Source organism: Ambystoma mexicanum, chromosome 2q (genome assembly GCF_040938575.1).
Source record: "Ambystoma mexicanum isolate Mex_15411 chromosome 2q, UKY_AmexF1_1, whole genome shotgun sequence".
Lineage (NCBI taxonomy): Eukaryota > Metazoa > Chordata > Amphibia > Caudata > Ambystomatidae > Ambystoma > Ambystoma mexicanum.
Window position 1 is genome coordinate 1,223,473,207 of NC_090924.1, and position 14,219 is coordinate 1,223,487,425.

Consider the following 14,219-nt stretch of genomic DNA (forward strand, 5'->3'; position numbering starts at 1 on the left):
AGATGATCGAATGGTCCAGCAGACTGTGTGTAACAGTTTTCCAATATCTACTACTTTCATATATTTTACATAATGCCTTTCCATCTTTGGTGTAACACACTTATTGCTTACATGAGTGCAAACAACTTTTGTTATACAAAGTATTATTGATGTCACAATCACTTGTTATAAGGCACATGTAAAGTATGGCTTTTGTTCATTAACAATTACATTTTATTCTCTTTGCTTATACACAAATGCGAAAAAATTATATTGGAGAAACATACACATTGTTTTTCAAAACATTTCAAAGTTGTTTTAGAAAAGCAGACTGCACTCTATTGTTAGATTTAAACAATGTTTTACACTGTCCATTCAATGGATCCATTTCTGTTCCAACATTTTTAATTCAAGGTCTCTGTCGCCCCCTCGGATCTTATCTTTTATAGATTGGATCACATACCCGTTGAAATAAGTGTAAGGTGTTTTTTTTGCTGATAATGATCTACAAGAGGTTTATCTGGTACATTGTTCTTCAGACACGAGCGATGTCGAGCGATGTTCACATATGCGTTGTTGCACAGGTCTATTAGTCTTCCCTATGTACCAAAGATTACACAGACATCTAATGCCAAAAATCGCCCAATCGGTCTTACAGTTCGTAAACTCATTCAATTTCATTGTGATTGTATTCAATTCTATGCTCTTTACATTCGTTGTCAGATCACATACCGAACATTGGCCACATTTATAATGCCCTATTATGGGCAGCAGAGTCCACAAAGTGGTCGGGCACATCTTGGATTTACTTTCCTCTGTATATGTATGCACTAGCATTTGTTTAAGATTGTTAGTTTTCTTGAATGCAAACCTAGGTTTAGGAGGATGAAAATCGGGTGTGTTCACCAGTGGCCAATGTGTGAGTATGCTTTTTTTGATTGCAGAGTTTATTGGGCTATATGTGGTAACCCATGTTAGTTTTTCCTTCTGTTTCTTTGGTATGTTTGGTTAAGCAGATTTTTCGTCTGGTATTTCTTGCCCTTTTCTTGGAATTTCTAATATATTTATTTGGGTAACCTCGTTGCTTCAAAAGATTAGTCAGGTCATGTGCATGTTCATGGAATTGCTGGATGTTTGAACAATTTCTTCGAATTCGAAAATATTGACGTAAGCTTCAGAGGATTTGGATGGTAACTCTCAAAATGTAAAAGTGTATTCTTGACGGTCGGTTTCCGGAACAGCACCGTTTCTAATTTACCTAGGCTTGTTTTCTTGAACATTAAATCGAGAAATGGAAGTGTTTGATCATCTACTGCCATTGTGAAATTCAAGAAGGGATCTTGGATGTTAAAACATACTTTGAATTCATATAATGTATATCTAGTACCAGTCCAGATAGTGAAGGCATCGTCAGGCTACCTATGAAATGTCACATTGGGATTCCCTGTTCACAAATGTCTCAACCACCTGTTGTAAACATTCATGTCCTGTGACAGGATTAGCAATGTACATTATGTCTGTAGTGGTCCTGTACTTTGCTGTTATGCATGTGATATAAGGGGTGTGAAGTTGTTATTGTTGATTGTTATGGTTTTACCATTCCTGCTCTTATGGAATGTCATTCATGGTTTGCAGCATACATGCCATCACTGCCTGGTTGTGTTGCCTTATCAATGTGCAGAGGTAAACTGTACTATTGCCTGTGTAGGAATGGTTTCCCTATGCATTGTGTCACCTTCAGTCCTCCCATAGTTGATTACATACTGTGAAAATGCATCCATTCTGTGTTAGCCTAGGCACAGACATTGAAATGTGCTATTCCATTTGCTTCTGTGCTCACTTTTTGGGTTTTGATTATTCTGCATACAGAAAATGTTCACAGCCTGAGAGAATGGCAGATGTGTCTATGCGAGGAATGCTTAGCTAATCCAATTTATTAGCTCGAGCCTTGAACAGGCTGACACAGACAGTCAGAGATAAAGGTTAATTAAGTAAGTCTCATACGCTAAATGACGATCACCTAACGATCTCAGCACGCCATCGGCCCATACACTCGCCGATGCACCACAACTATTAATGCATCAAAGAACAGTATTGAATGCCCGAGCATCACTAATCCTTGTACGAGCTACTGAACCTTCCCTCCTCGAGTGTTCTGCGGATGATGCCATTATATTAACCTGCATTTAAGTTTGTGCTGTGCCCCATATCTGAAAGCAGCCTGCCTCATAATTATCTTCCCGTGCCTGTGGTAATGCATTCAACCCCCACCCCCATGATCTCGAACTATGGAGAACTATACTGCAGCATTATCTACTCGATCACTTGCCTTCTATTCCATCCCAGCTCGCAGCTCACGCCCCTACATGCCTCCTGCCATACTAGATTGTAACCATCAGTGCTCACAACGTCTGCACAGGTATACTGTAAACCGACCCATTTGATCTTTGCATCCTAATATATGATCACTATGTTATCATGTTAACCTGCGCCCTCACTGGTTACGCATACTTGCATTTTATCAGTTTATTAGCCCACCCTGCATATATTGACTGCCCTGCCATCTTTGAGAACTGCTTTGAATAAGCTTGGCTAAATGTTCCATTTAACATGTGCTGACTGCTCAGTGTTTGGTTGCCTGCGTTGCTTCTAATAAGTTTGGCTAGTGCCTCTTTATTGTTTGATTGTTGCTACATGCCCTGCCTTTGATAGCAGTATTAGCCTGCCCTGCCTCTGCTAGCGGCATTAGCCTATGTGTGCCCTCCCTTGTAATAACTGCATCTAGACTATGTGTGTCCTGCAAATTGTCATTGTGTGCCCTGCCTTTGATGGCTGTATTGCAATAGCTTGTAATAGCGGCATCTAGACTGTGTGTCCTGCAACTTGTCATTGTGTGTCCTGCCTTCGATAGTTTGATAGTAGCATTAGCCGATGTGCCTTGCCTTTACTAGTAGCATTAGCCTACGTGCCCTGCCTTGTGATAGCTGCATCTAGACTATCTGACTATCGCATTCAGCACACGTGTGCCCTACTTTTGACTATTGCTTTTAGCCCATTAGTGCCTCACTTACATTAGATAATTGTGCATTAGATTATTAGCATTAGATAACTGTGCCGGCCTAGATCATTCTCACTGCAATTTTGGCTGTATTTTGATTCTCAAATCTAGATGTGCCGACAGACTTAGTTTCTATGACCTGCTACTTAGTCTGCCCACCTAGAAAATTAGACTATATTAGCCCTTCACTTAGATGCAGGGTACCCTACACATTATATAATGCACCTTATATTGTCCAACCTCGTACACTTGGGCACCTTACTCATACTACTGGGACTACACATTATGTCACCCTTTACAGGAACAATACAACAACCTATAACACAATGTAATATAGCCGAGAGAAATGTAAGATTACGAGCACGACTACCTAGAATCTTTGATCCTCTTATCAAATATGAAACAAACAACAATCGAACCAAAATGGCCCCTGAACCCATTCCCAAACATAGCTCTCATAACTACAAAAGGCATAACAACCTTCAAATAAATAGAGAAACAAGCCGCACCCCCACAGCGTCAATAAACCTTATCTCACTCCCACCAACAAACTCCATACCCAAACTTAAAGGAGCCTTAATAAACGCTAGATCTCTAGTCGCCCATGCCACAGAAATATCTGAAGTCATCTCTACTGAAGACTACGACTTCCTAGCCATAACAGAAACATGGCTGCATGAGGCATCAGGCCAAGCACTATCCCTAGCTGTTCCTGACAACTACGCTATCCTCAGAAAGGAGAGATGTGGAGCTCGAGGTGGCGGACTAGCCATCATCGCCAAAACTAAGCTTGGTATGAGACTTGCTCCTTCACCAACCATTGAATCTTGTGAGATAATGTCTACTAAGACTCCCACAGCTAATTCTCAAACTCTTAACCTCCACTTGATATATAGACCTCCTGGTCCCATCAAGACCTTCATAGAAGACTTATCTACCATCCTTTCAGAAAACCTCAAAGACACCACCCAATCAATATTACTTGGTGACCTTAAAATTGGCTTCAATGATATCAATGACCCACAAGCCATAGCAGCATCCAACATTCTGACTGAACTGGGCTACACCCAAAGAGTGTTTGAGCCTACGCATATCAAAGGGAGAACCCTAGATTGGAATTCTGACCATAACTGCAAAATCTCCACCCCTACTATCTCACCTCAAATATGAACAGATCACCATCTAATTGCATTCTCCTTGGACACCACAACCCCTAAACTGCTACAACTTTGTGCATCACCTGCACTTACCAGAAGCAAAGAAATATGACACTATACAAACTATCATGCCCACTTTGAACGCTCTACCTAACAACCTAAACCCTAACGACTTAGTGGAAGAATTTAATAATATTATGAACAAAACCCTTGATGATATTGCTCCACTTAAGCTTAGAAACAGTAAACCACAGAGCCACCTGAATAACTGGTTCACCCTCTCCTAAAAAATCTTAGATTAGAAAAAAGGAAATGGGAAAATACGTGGAAAGCTCACCCCACTCCGGAAAATAAACTGAAATTAATTAACATTTCATGTCAATATAAAAAAGAAATCATCTCAGCTAAACAAGAGACCTACAACAACAGAATTACACAAGCCAATTCAAGCACAAAAGAATTGTTCTCCATACTCAGAGAACTGGAAAATCCCATAACGCCTCAAGATAACTGCCTTAAAGATAACAAATGGTGCTCTGAAATCCAGCATGCATTATCTAACAAAGTCCTAAACCTCCAAAAGAAAATAGAACTAAAACGAGAGACCTTAGCCTCTGCCACATTACCCTCTACTAAGACGCTCTCCAACCCTAAACCAACCACCCAATTCTACTTCTCCAAAGTCTCTATATAAGAGGTGGAGAAAGTAATACTTGGTCTAAAACTGTCCAACTGCAAAGGAGACCTTTGCCCAGCACAACTCATCAAAGATGCTGCACGAGACCTAGCACCGTTTATCACAAAGTTTATTAATACCTCCTTTACCACGGGCACCATCCCGAGTAACCTAAAAGAGTCCTGGGTGCACCCACTCCTTAAAAAGGCAACTTTAGACCCGGCTATACCCACTAATTATAGACCGATTACTACCGTACCGTTCCTCTTGGAGATTCTGGATAAGGTGGCATATATCCAAATCCAAAACTTCCTGGAACAAAACCAACGACTAGGCTCCCGTCAATCCGGCTTCCGTCCACTGCATGACACAGAAACTGCATTGATTGACCTAAAATCCCAAATAGATAAAGTACTACTTCTAATAGCACTTCTCTTGCTATTAGTCTTATCTGCCGCATTTGACTTAGTGGATCATAAAGTCTTGTGTAACCACTTAGATACAGCAGCACACTTCTCCACTGAGGCTATAGTGTGGATCCAATCATTCCTTAGTGACCGCACCATGAGGGTCTTCTCACCTACAGCAGCTGCAGTGCCCATCCCCATCACCGGCGGCATGCCACAGGGATCTTGCGATTCACCAACACTATATAACATTTTCACTAAGCCCCTGTTTGATGACCTGGACCATCTGGGTATCACGTATACTAATTACGCTGACGATACCCAGATCCTCCTCCCACTCACAGGGGATTACGAAAAAGATTTAGCACTGGTGAACAAAATTTACAGCATCGTTCAGGCATGGATGGCAATCCATGGCTTATGCCTGAACGATGATAAAACTGAGCTTCTTATCCTAGGTACCGCTTCCCTCATTAATAAACTAAGTACAAACTACTCCTCCTTCATCATCGATGAGAACTGCATACAGGTAGCCAAAGAAGTAAAAACGTTAGGTATTTACCTTCACTCAACCTTATCATTCTCCAAACAGGTAAATTCCCTAGCCTCATCAACAGCTTACACATTTAAACTAATCAGAGCAGGAAAACAAGCACAGTTGTCTAACATTAGCCAGAGCCCTAATCATCTCCAAACTAGACTACTGTAACGCATTGTACATAGGAGCCACTAGATCCACCATTAACAAAATTCAGATACAGCAAAACAATGCCCTCCAAGCTGCATTGAACATTCACAAGAGAGAACACATCTCAGAAACAAGAAGGAAACATAAATGGCTCTCCACCCACGAGAAAATCAGACTCAAAACCTCATCCCTCACATACAAATCACTTTATAATAAAGCCCCACAATACTTAAAGGACAGATTCACCAGAACACACTCCACAAGACTAGCCAACACTAATTGCCTCCAAGTACCCCGATTTTAAACTTGCCACCATGGGCGGAGCCAGCTTCCCAGTCAAAGCTGCTCAATTGTGGAATGAACTGCCCATCACTGTGAGGCTAGAACAAACTTTTACCAAATTCAGGCAAAATGTGATCAACTGGTTGACGACAACAAATGTTAAATGAATGCATGAACTTGCTCCCACCTGCCTGTTACCTGTCACATGTTTTACATGCCTGTAACCAATGACCTTTGTAACCTGCAACCTGTAACCGTGCTCTAAGCTGTACATCTTCTTACCTTTTGCGCCCTTATACTCCAGGGTCCGGTGCGCATAATAAATACTAAACAAACAAACAAACAATTATGTTCTTTGTTGCCTTCTGATTTCCAAAGCTAATTGCACGACTCATGTATAGAAAACATGATGTACCATAATGTAGCATGCACATTCTAGAGTGGAAATGTTAATTGAACTGCTGAGCCAAAATGCAATGTGCCCTTTTGGTGTAAAACAAACAGTGATGATGAAGTGCAAGGAATGTCTCCTTGCCTCCTTGGGATGAGAATGTGGTGAACTTCCTCTCTTTGAGGACAGTAAACTGTACACAGATGACGCAGAGCGAGGTACCATGTGTCGCCATGGCAAATGCCCACGTTACGTGGGTCAAAAACTATGTATTATTTCAGCAGCCAAAGCCGATTTGAAGTGTATTTAAGGCTGCCTGCCCCATGTACATTGCCCAATTTCTCTATGACAGTAGACAGACATAGCTGAACTTGTGTCTGCTTCAAGCAACAATAAACACCTGTTATATATTTTGTTTTCATGAGGGGTGTTCTTCATTTATTTGCAGTAACTCAGATTTGAGACTAACAATACTTGCTAGAGCAATAACCTTTGATGTAATGCTACTACATTGTCCATGGTCTGGGTGTTGATGGTTGTAATGTGTGGGGTGAGAGGGCAGGTCCTACTTGCACATGGCATTGAGAGGGCATGCATTGCTTAGTTATTGTAATGAGGTCCCTTCAGAAAACATTACACTTTTGATGCAAGTTTGTAATGTGTGATGCCACTTGAACTTACACAGAATCCATGTCCATTGCCCTCTGTGGCTCTCCATGTAGGTAGGCAGTGTGCTTGTCCGCCAGACCATTTCATCATGAGTGGAACCAGGAAAGTGGGAGAAGCAGTTTGTGATGATAAGTTCAGCACCACAAGTCACCTTTACATTCAGTGAATGGTGCTGCTTCCAATTTAGGCACCTTGTCTGTTGCCTGGGGGCCGCCAAGGCCACATGGGTGCAATCTAGGCCTGCTATTAGGAAGGCAGTTGGCAGTTGGGCTGCAGCATAACATCGTGCCTTTGAGGCATTTATCTATGTCGGAGTGCTGGGCAGGGAGATGTTATGGGGTACATGCTGTAAGAGTGCATCTGCACTTTCTTTTCCCAGGTTTGCAGTATTTGAAGAGTAAGTACGTTTACAATTACAGCAACATGGGCAAGTGCATAGTCCTTTTGTTATCTGCATCAAACTTTCTGTTTACCAGGACTCTTACAGTTCCTACCTCTACTGCCATGGAGAATCAGACCATCAAGATATTCATAATCAAGTCAATACCTATTGTTTCTGGCAATGTTCTTTTCTATCACTTAATGGGCTCAGCATAATAATGCACTCTGTGTCTCTCCATTCTCTCATTATGTTATCCTTTATGTCGGATATTAGGTGCAATTCAATCTTTGGAAGTGGTTGAACTGCCTGATTCTCAGACCCCAGAGGGATTGGGGTAATGCTGTCTACTGAACAACTATGCCCTCTGCCAACTGCACCAAACTCTTAAAAGCTCCTCCATGTGAAGAATGTTCCCTTTGGGTTTTGTGAGAAACCTGATGATATTCTCCAACCTACTCCCCTGAGATCTTGCATTCATGTGGCCAGAGAAGGGCCATCGCTTTTGGATCCTGACCATTAGGGTGGACAAGCGAGTAAGGATCACCTGAGTGCAGGGTCACAGGGGATTTGGAGAAGAATACCAGAGGGCGAGACATGGTATTCCCAATTTCCTACTTGTACACCAGTGCACTCTCCCTCGGCCTTTATGGGGTATTTCCACTCTCAGTGCTACTGTTTATGAGTATTGGAAAGAGAGAGAAAAAACTCAGTAGCATGCAGGTTGCTGGAGCTGGAGCAGCAGTGCTGTGAAAAGAAGAGCCTGTGAGCGAAAAGAAAGCAAAGCGCGAAAAAGTAATGCAAAGTGCAGCATGCGAAAGCTGGAAAGCAGTAAGAGAAATAAAACAGAATGTCAGAAAATGTTTGCTAGAGGCACAGACGTAAACACAGAGCGAGTGCGCTGGCGGCGCAAACACAGCTAAGAGGGGTTGCCAGTGACTCAAAAATAAGGAGAGGGGCACAAGTGACCCAAAATAGAGAGCGACAGCAAGGAGATAGTGAGAAGGGAAATGGACAATAAAGAGAGGGTGAAAGCATCCCAAATATGAGAAAAGGGTTCAAGTGACAAGTAGAAAACAAGAGTGTGCATGAGAGCATAGTGAGAAAAAGAGAGGGAGGAAGAGAGCACAGTGAAAAGTACAGAGAGTGTGCAAGAAACACTAAAAGGTGGAAAGAAGGTGCAAGTGTGCATGCCAGGAAAAGGAAGTGTGCGGGGTACACAATAAAGTAATGAAAGGACAGAGAGAAAGAGGCACAGAAGAGAAAAAGGTGCCAGAGAATAAGGGGATGAGAGGTCAGATGGATTGCGATTGGGTGGAGCTGTGTCTTTTTGTTGTGAACGTTATTGATTTGCTGCATGAACCCTAGATTAACACCTATTGGTAAGACTACCTGAAACCAACTGAGGTTTACATTTTCTTTTTGAATCACCATTTTTCCTTTAAGATGACCCCCTGTCACATTTGGTTTAAGAGTGGGGACAAACACATATTTGGACACAGACAAACTTTGTTTTTGGACTTATGGACTTCGACAGCCCTTAGAAACATCAGTTGAGGGAACAATCCCCTTAGAGTTATGGCTAGATAGGCATTGCACCACCCCACAAGGTTTGATAATAAAGGTTTTCAAACTGTTACTTTTGAGTCAGTGGGCCTCATTACAAGGTTGGAGGTAGTCATGGAGCTATTAGCTCCATGGCTGCCTCCAAAACCCTACCGACTCCGCCCTGGTGAATGGCGGTTGGCGCGACCAGTAATTCCCCATTCACCAGGGCCCTTCCCTATTCCCATTTGACCCCCCATAGGGCTCAATCGGAAAGGGGAAGGCGCTAATAACGGTACCGCAAGTTGCGGTACCGTTATTAGCTCCAGAGTCCCTTTGCGGGTCCCGTCCTTAACGCCTGGAAAAACTGGGCGTTAAGGGAGGACCCGCAAAGGGAACTCGTAGTAGGGCGGTAAAGAATTACTGGCACCGGTGCATTTACCGGTGCCGGTAATCCCTTACCGCCCACCTCATAATGAGGCCCAGTGTCTCTCTTGATACCATGCCTGTCTCACAGTTCAGTTAGCTAATTTCTTGGGAAGACTCATTGCTCTGAGATGAGGATGAATCTGAGGTTGGTAAGAACGAGGACAGCAACCTCTTTTGGTCTTCCTTTCTCTTGCATATGTCTACTCTCCCTGTTGATTTACACCTTGCATTGCCTGTGTGTTGATAGGATGTTCAACAACAGGTTCAGGGGAATTTCCCACCCACCATAAACGAGGCGGGCACAAATGTATTCATTGTGCAAAGTTCATTTTAAGGATCTGGGCTATGCCAATTGAAAAATATTGACTCCCTACGGTTTTCATCCCCTTCCAGGACAATAAACACACAGATTTGCACATAAGCTCTATTTATTGCAAATCAAAACAATTAAATCAATCTGAATATCAACACATTTTACATATGAAATCCTAATGTCAATGGCCACTACAATTAAAAAAGATCAATACACTAATCAACACAATTGCTACTGTTTTATTAATGTGAATGTAGACTTTTTAAAACACGCACATCACTATATGTACATTTGGTTTACCCTGAGCACACATCCACCATTCTTTGAAAAAGGTATGAGGGCTTGGGATAAAGCTGTCATTTGATAAAAGCTACATTAAATCAGAACATCCCTACCTATCAAAGCTGTCTTCTCATTAATTTCTCATGAACACCTCCTCCTTTACTCAAGACATGTGAGCATTGCAAACTGCTTTCTAATAAATTCAGTATAAAAACAGGCTACTTGACATTACCCCATGTAAATCGTTTGCAAACAGAAATTGCATGTTTAACATGTATGCTTGATAGATGTCCTTCTTCTTGCCATGTTCAATGGGCTACCTAAGGAAGGGAAAATTCACTTAGCCGGGTCTGCCGTGTTGAGAGGTAGAGCCAGTGCCTGGTGCTCTGGGTCTCATGATCAGTATGGTGCTAACTGAAGAGCAGAGTTGCCAACTTACGCTGTAGGAGCGGAACAAAGTGTGCAGAGGAGTCGTTTTAAGCCAGGAGTAGAATGAGACGCAGGGTTGAATAAGGCCTGCTGTTGATAAAGTGAAGGAAGACCTATGGTTGCTGGACTGAGAGGAGCTCAGAAGCCGTTTTCAAGGGTTGAACGCAGTTCAGCATGAGGACGGCTCTGCTTGCGGGGACTGTTGGGGCTGAGAGCTCTGTTTTCATCAGTGTCTCACCTACACTGATGACGTCGAGGAGGATGCCTGGGAAGATGGCGATCGCAATGGTGTAGTGAGGACATCACCACAGGAACGTTCGCTAGTCAGATCGATGGAGGAGGTAGAACTGATCAAAGAACCCGGCAATGTTCTTATAATGTCGCAATGTTGCCGTGCCGTGAGGAGGAACTGGGGGCCGTTAGTCAAGGAAGTGCTGTCTATGTACTAGCAAGTTTGTGTGCTGCCGTTGGTATCTGGTCATTTCATCTAAAACATTAACATCGAATGCCATTCCATCGTCAAAATTGCATCGAAAAAATATGCATCGAATGAATGTTTTTTCAAGGTAAAGGGTTTAGTGTTATTTATAATGGGTTTTAAAGGGTAAAAAACAGGAGGGTATGGGGACCCCCTTTTTTAAAAAAATGAAAAAATATGCATTCAATGGTAATTTTTTTATGCCATTTTTTTTTTTTTTTTTTACATGGAATGGTCATTCGATGATAAAGATTCGATGGAATGACCATAAACCGCTGCCGTTCCCCATACATGGGGATGTGGCGACAAAGTGGGGATGTGGGGCTGCCTTTGTCCGTGAAGCAGTTCGCCGATGGACGCACTGCTGATATGTTCCGTTTTATGATTCCAATGGGAGCAATACTGTCATAGTATTGGTATTGTAACTCTATAGTACGTTGCAGATTAGATCTGTTTTGGGAGTAATTTCAAGTTAGCTTGTGTCTTTGGAATCATTGTTGATCCTGTTTTAGGAGTAAGGATATTAGGTTGATCATGTCATGTGAGGCCTATTGAATGTAACGGCAGATTGTACACTTTCTGATGTTTGGAGGTGTTTGTTGTGTTTTGAATGGTCTGGATGGATGTAGTGGCACTGAATGGACCGGATGGATGTCGTGGCCTCTGTATAATATGAGTTATAGTGCTTTACGATAATGATTCTCCTGAGGTTTAAGGTGCATTAAAGTTAGCTAGGTTTTAACACTTTTCTTACAGCGTGGACTTTACAAGATTAACAGTTAGAAATAAAGTAATAAGAAATAGACTTCCTAATGAGTTGGCATGCACAGAATTTAGCTGCGTATTTACGTCTTTCATTCACAGGTTGAACTTTTTGAACAAAATGAGAGGAGAATAAAATGTTAAAATGCACAGTTTAGTGCATTACTCATATAAAAAGTAGGACATTTTTAGTTAGGAAATATGTGTAGCCTATGTCTTAACTGTATGATTTAGATGTGTGTGGTGTTGCTTCGCTCCCTGATTTTGAGGTGTTGTAGTGTGGAATGGGTTCTTTTTGCACAGGCGTCTTGTGGGGTGTCGACACTGTGGCACTTAGAGTTCTTTTCAGTTATGGTGTCGGTCACTGGGGTATTTGAATTACCCTGCCATGTTGAAATGGGGCACATGTGGGGTGCACATCCAGTGCGCGTTGAGGAATGGTTGACGTGTTTTTAAGGCGGCCTAGTATATGGTGACAGTGTGGTGTACTGCGTGTTTGGGCAGGTGTTGTGTGGGGCTGGAAGCCTGATGTTTCTGAGAGATATGTTGTGGTAGCCTTTTTTAAGTTGTTGGTATATATTGTCCTTCTAGGTGAGGACGGTTACAGGGTTTGTGTGGCTGCTTTGTTGAGAGGTTTAGTCCTCAAGTTGAGGGATGTACATGTGTTTGGACCTTGTGTGTTTGTAGGTGTGTATGCCATTTGCTTTGTGGGCATTGTCTTGTTGTTGTTGAGGGGGATGATATGTTGTGCTTGAGATTTCCAGGAACCCTGTTTTGCATGCACAGAATGTTGTGAGTGATTGACGTGGAATGCCGTGTGAGAGAATGTTATGTTATGAGTGGTTCTGTGAATGTCAGTTGAGAAGATAGGGTGTCTGAGAGAGGATGCTGGTGGAAGTTTCTGTACCTATGTACTTACCTGATGTACCTTTTACCATGTACCTGGAGCATGAACATAGTAAATATGTTACCTGTTCCTACAACGATGTCAGAGTCATTCTTGGCCAGGGACCAGCTACAACATTGGGCTAGTGTGGAGGAGAAAGGGAGGGTGGTGAGAAGATGGCGTTGCAGGATTGGTGAAGCAACCTGCTGGTTCCTTGGAACGCAGGCTGAGATTAGCGGTTTCAGCCCGCAATCCACAGAACCTGATTGGCTATGTCCACGTCCCTGGGAGCGAACAAGATTTAGATATTTTTGATCAACTTTATATTTATTTTGTAGGGATATTTTTTCATTCTTAGTGTAGGAATATGTTTGCAATATGGTTTACTCTTGATACATTTTGTGCATTTAATTATTGAATTGGGATTTATGGAATGCCATAAAAAATAATCATTTCAGAGAACAACGTGCCAACAGAAAAGTGCCAGTCTGTCGCAATATGCTAAAACAAGTGATGTCACTCCAGTTGATGAAGTTGTCCTCAGTCAGATGTGAATATCGCATCAAGTGCTACTTTTTTCTTCGAATTCTCGAAATGTTATCCTTGAATTAGTTTTTTACAAATGTAAGTGCTGGACGGACTTTAGATTATTCCAAACAGGATGCTCACGCAAATCAAGCTTCGATTGATCACCTATGAAGAGTACAGAGGCGTTTTTAAATCACCCTAACTAGCCGGTTAATTGAAAAAAATAATGCATTTTAAAACGGGAGGAATCTAATGTGTTGAAGAATAACTTGACACCCTGCAATGCAAAGTTCATAACGTCATACATGGTATCAGAAATTGTGCAATGCCACTTTCATATTGTGACCAGCATGCCCTCTATCCCAAATCAGAACCAACCATTTTGGCAATCGATCTCAAAACGGTAGTTACAGGTGTAAAACCCAGTGTTCTAGAATCAGTTTGAAGCTGAAATGTGCTGGATACATGCTAACCTGATGGCCTGCAGTATCTCCAGGAAGGTCCACAGTGGAATATAGCAGAAGTATAAAAGAAAGCTCTGTGATGGGAACAACCAAGAGAGAGAGAGAGAAAGAGTGAGAGAAAACAGGAGGCAGTTACTGACTTACCCACCACCCCTGTAGAGACCAGTTGTTCCAAGCGGGAAAAAGGGAGACACAGAAGGTTGTCCCACTAAGAGAGCCATTCCAGCTAACTAGAAAAATAAGCCATTCAATTTAAGGAAACCAAATTGTTAGGTTTTATAGTAAATTCTATACAAAGACACATTTTCTTCCACTGATACCATGGGAAATCCTCTGTATTGTTAGCCATATATGCACAGTCTGAGGGGGCACAGTAGATAGAATCGTGAGCACAGACAAAGCAAAAATGGCTTTTGC